The sequence below is a fragment of the Musa acuminata genome, chromosome BXJ3-7 (assembly GCF_036884655.1).
Source record: "Musa acuminata AAA Group cultivar baxijiao chromosome BXJ3-7, Cavendish_Baxijiao_AAA, whole genome shotgun sequence".
In the NCBI taxonomy this organism is placed as follows: Eukaryota; Viridiplantae; Streptophyta; class Magnoliopsida; order Zingiberales; family Musaceae; genus Musa; species Musa acuminata.
This window is the reverse complement of record NC_088355.1, coordinates 27,092,916-27,098,915: the sequence shown is the minus strand read 5'-3', so window position 1 is coordinate 27,098,915 and position 6,000 is coordinate 27,092,916.

Here is a 6,000-nt window from a genome sequence, read left to right as displayed (position 1 = left end):
ATTCATAATGAACTGTGAAAAGGAATCTGGTAGGGACTGAAGCACAATGTCCACACACAAGTTATTCTCTAGGACCATTCCTAGATCTGTGAGTTTCTCTATACACTCAATCATCTTTAGGACATGGTTTTGAACCTATGTCCCCTCAGTCATCCTAGCGCAGAAGAGGCTCTTATATATCTCATATCGTTGAGTCCTTCCCTGTTCCTCAAACAATTTGCGGACATGTAGGAGAATGGATCTGGCATCCATCTTTTCATGTTGTCTCTGTAACTCAGGAGTCATAGAGCCCAACATATAGCACTGAGCAAGAGTGGAGTCATTAATGTACTTCACGTAGCGAGCGATCTCATTCTCGTTTGCCCCTTCTTTGGGTGCAGGCATCACTGTATCAAGGACGTACACGATTTTCTCCGCTATGAGAACAATTCTCAAGTTACGGAGCCAATCCATATAATTTGGACTAGTGAGGCGGTTAACATCAAGTATGCCACGTACGGGATTTGAAAGCGACATTTTCTGAAAATAAAGATGCAGCAGAAATGAATAACATGCAGATTTTACAAGAAATAAACTATCAAGATATGGACTTCTATCTTAATATGCTCCCACTATTTTACTAACGAGTCACGCGACACCCTCAGCACGTGAAACGGAAGTCTCCGGCAGACTTCTAGTGGGGATCAGGATCCAATCAGCGTCTTAGTGTAACCTCGAGGGACTCGACCAATCACACTAAGCCTAAAAGGTAGGCAACTCTTGTCGATCACAACTCCTTGTGATTCCCGTCCTATTCGTCCTCCGAATCACCATGGCCTCGAGGGACTCGACCAACCATGATGCTTGGTTAAGTCAACACCTTCGTTACAAGATGAGTCTGATTTGATGATATACCCTCGAGGGACTCGACTAAGTATACCATGCCCTCAGGTCACCGGTGACATCTCTATGTCGTAAGGAAGATAGCGAATCGCGATATAGGTGAGTCTCGAGGGACTCGACCAACTCAACCTACACCGGGAATCGGTTCCTACTTATAACGATGGAAGGCCACGTGGGTCAATCTAATTGCCTCACGTTTACCGACTTAATATTATCGAGAGATGTTTCTATGATTTGGTCTCCTAATATGACATGTCACACATATACATATTTATTATATATCTACATCGCATGCAAATATATATACATATCTAGTATGTGTATAAGCAATTACACCAGATGATCATGGACCACAACCTAATATGATTAGGCCCGAGCCAGTAGGCCTAATCACTCACATCAAGATCTATGTGTGCAACGGTGCATCTCCATGCCCTATGATCATCCATTTCGTCCTTGTCGGTTCCGTCGACATCAAGATGCATCTTTATGCATCACGATCGTCCGTCTCGTGGGTCCCGCTATCGCATCCACGCTCCCGCTGTGCCTCCTCATGTGATTACAACTTAATCATAGGCACGCAGGCCCGACAATAAACGAGAAATATAATGGAGGTTCGCAGACCTTAATAATAATAATCACAGGTACACACATCACACGGTCCATGATCATCCGTCCACACATCATACATCACATGTATAAATAATCATCATCATGTAGGACTACTAGATAATAATAAAAAATAATAATAATCAACTAAACCTTTTAATTAATTCATATTTTCTGAAATTAGGGACATTATAGGAAATTTCTAAATTCATATGGGTATTTTCATAATTTGGACAAAAGACAGAAACTGGAATTTCTCAAATTCCGAGGGGCAAAACTATCTTTTGCCCAGAAAACCCTAATGCCTTTCCCCTTTTCGCTACTGCCGCCGCCGCCACCCTGCTGGCGGCGGCCTGTGCGGCGGGGCGAGGGCACTGCCCTCGCATATAGGCGGGCACGCCCGCTGGCAGCGCTACCGCTGCAAGTGGGCGCCCCCTTCGGGCGCCGCCGCCTCCGCAGGCGGTGCTGTCCCACCGGGCGACCGCCCTTGTGGGGGGTTTCGCCCGCGGGAGCAGTGGCGACAGGCGCCTCTACCCGTAGGCTGCCAGCCTACGGCTGCTCTGCACGCACGCAGATCGAGGGCAGCAACTGTTGTTGCCCTTCCTTGTTTTTGTGTCAACAATTTTGACGTCAAAATTCTTCCTAAACACAACACACGCAGTTCAAAACCAATCATTCGCACGAGCAACCTGGCTCTGATACCATTGTTGGGAAATCCTTGGGGGCGACATCATATGCGCAGCGGAAGAACAAGAAAAACAAAACCCCCAATTCCCAAAGAGATGTTCGTCGTCGTGTGAAGATTGGTACACAAAAATTCGCGAAACATGAAACTGCGTATAGAGTAGATTGTGTTACCTAAGGAGATCATATATCCCTGTTTCCTTGCAGATCCTTAGGAGAGGGTGAAGGAGGTCAAACGTCATCCTCTCTAGCAGTGATCCACACAGTAGGGTTGCGACGACGCTCCTCAAAACTCCAGATCTACTCTGAGGTGGAGATGAAGAGGAGAATAGGAAAAGGCAAACAAAAGCTCTCTAGCCCATGGGGCTCTGAATCCCTCCTATTTATAGAGGTCCCCTGTCAAACCCTAATGGGTCCTCCCCTAGTGGGTATTGGATCTTCATCCAATAAGACAAGGGCTCCGTCGGATATCTCATATCCGAACCTCTATTCATCGTAATGCCTACCATATGTGTGTGACCCTCTAGGCCCAATATAGAGCTGGCCGTGAGTCATACCTGTCAGAACTCCTTCTAACTCAGTGAATTATTATCTCTGTAATAATTCACTCGACTCATCGACTACGGACGTACTAGGCCACTACGCCGTAGTCCCCAGACGATACAAGGGAATCCAATCCATTGGACCTGTCTATCCTCAGTTATCATGTACCTATAGTCCTTCATTCATCTAATATACTAAAGACCGTATATCGAGCATGGTGTTGTCAGACCCACACGGTTTCTTCTCGAGTCTCGCTCTAATCGGATTCTCCTAGAGAACTCTTTCTCTCTCAACCCGAATGACCCTGGCCAGGGATTTGTCTGAGCAAGAACACATGGGATATTCCTCTCATGACGCCGAGAATGGATGATCCTCTATCGACACTCAATAGGCCTCGTAAGGTCGACTACCACTCCCAATGACCAGCTGTACTAGATCTGGGACAGCCAAACCTATAAGTCTGGTATCAAAGAGTGGAGCACTCATACAGGACATCCTTGGTATCTCAAGTCTAAGGACCAGATACACCACTAGGACTACGGAATCGTTGTCTGACAATAAGTCATCATCAACCATCCAGCATTCCGTAAGCGGATCAATCAGTGAACTCATTCTCCGATGAGCACCTGTACTGTATCCCTAGTGTCCCTACACAAGCAGCTATGAGACCAGCTGCATCCATCATATGGACGGGTATACAGCACACCAGTCTGTCCGGTTATCACGATATCCCTCTCGAGTAACCTATGACCGGGATTATTTAGGATATGTGTTTAAAGGTGAATCGATCTCACTATCGTGATCTCATCACGATCCGATTCCCATTGCACAAATCCAAGGACATCACAATATATGTATGCATTTATGCAATAATTATAAAGTGATATATGCCAAAATATAATAAGCAAAAAGATTCTATATTAAGTCACACGTGCCATCACTCACGTGATTGGCTTGCTGGGCTCCTATGACTAGCATTTCCAATAGAAAATAAATTTTTACTTTGTTTGCTATAAATACATCTTTCACATACATCAAGTGTATTAATCCGAAAATCTTTCCTTTTTGACTTAACAACCTTAAACCCTTAATATTAAGGTGTCCATATCTTAAATGTCATAAATTAGACTCATTCTTTTGAGTTACGACAAGCACATGCCTTTTAATATTTGACACATCAAGTGGAAACATCTTATTTTGTGTCATGCAAACATTTACTATAATCAAACCAGATTTTTTATTTTTAATAGTGCATGAACCATCATCAAATATTATTGAATATCCATCATCTATCAATTGTCCAACACTCAACAAGTTATGCCATAAAGTAGAAACAAAGAAAATAGTATCAAGATATTTTACCTTTCCTTGATTTGTCTTCACCTCAATTGTTCCTTTCCCTTCCACTTGAATTTGCTTATTATCTCCAAGTCTAACTTTCAACTTGTGAGTTTCATCAATATCTCTAAATATTAATTTTATACCTGAGATATGATTAGAACATCCACTATTCAGAAACCAATTATCATTTGAGATATTATGAACTTGTGAATGAGTTATAAACAACTTACTATTTTCTTCATTTTCCTCCACATAGCTTGTTTGCTTTTCTTTTTTCCAGCAATCTACCTTCATGTGACCAAACTTTTTATAATAGTGACATTAAATTCTACTCTTATAATTTTTTTGATCATAATTTGATTGTCTTTGTTCATCATGCCCATCAAAGCGTCCTCTTCCTCTTCCATTTCCTCTACCACAAAATCCTTCTCTGCCAAGTCCTCTTCCTACTGATTTTTTATCTTTTTTTGAAGTAGAAGACTCCCCCTTAACCTAAAATGCTTTCTCTTCGCTTTTTTCAAGTGACCTATTCAACCTTGCTTCATGTGTTTGCAAGGAACCCATTAGTTAATCAAATGAAAATGTAGATAAATCTTTTGACTCCTCAATTATGTCAACAACATGATCAAATTTTGGAGTTAAACTTCTCAAAACTTTTACAATAATTATATGATCAGAAAGATATTCACCATAAGATTTCATTTGACTAACAATTTCAGTCACTTGAGAAAGAAAATCTTGCACCGATTCATTGCTTTTCATTAACAAAATTTCAAACTCACGACGGAGGGTTTGAAATTTTACCATAATTACCCTTGATAAGCCTTGAAATTCATTTTGAAATATTAAACAATCTTGCTTTGAGGTTGTCACTGCTGTAATTCTCGAGAAGATTGTCTCATGTATAGCTTGTTGAATGAAGAACAATGTGTTTGAGTCCTTTTTTCTATTTTCCCTCAGCTTGATTTCATCATCTGGATCCGCATATTCATTTTCTATTAAGTCTCAAAGATCTTAAGACTTGAATAGAGTCTTCATCTTAATACTCCAAAATTCATAGCATTTGCCCGAGAAGATGAGAATAAGGGGTTGAGGCATGAAATTGTCATTCAAAGTCATAATGCCCAATTCAGATTGAAACTAGGTTTCAATACCACAAATGTTAGGGATGGAGCAAGGAAAAAATATAATAAAAATATTCTCAAGTGTATTCTCTCTTCTATCTTGCTTCATGAACTACGGTCCTATTTATAGGACCTAGTAGTAACTATCTATATCACCATGTCACCTATGATTGAGGTAGTTATTAAAACTACCCTATAACATATAGATCATGGTAACTACCTAGATAACTACTAGATCATAGTAACTACCTACATAACTACTATGAATCAATTCTCAACAGAAAATGTTACACTAAACGAGGAATTCATCTCATCATAGTTCAATAAATAACTTAGTATGAAATCCAGTAAGTATTAATATTCTACGATAACTTTCTACTTATATCTATAAAGAAAACTAAATTCTTCATATCAATTATAATATCATTGAATCATCTCATTCTAAGTATAAACCCTCTCATCTAAATTCTAAAAAAATTAATCCTTTTCTCAGATTTTCTAATAACCCTATGGAGCACACTTTCTAGACATCTTATATGGAAATCCAACAAACTAAAAGTATTTCTCACATTTTACGTTCCCCATCAAAATCTAGAGATACATAAAATATTTATAAAAAAAAATTATACTTTAATTTACACAAATTTTTATGAAGAATCAAAATATTTATCAACCTCAATATAATCAAGTAAATTCATATAGAATTTAGATGGATGATACAAAGAAACCACAAAATGCAAGATATCAGTATCTCGTAGAAGGATTTAGAGGTACACTTTTGTATTCAATTTATTATAAACTGATAGGACTAATTCAC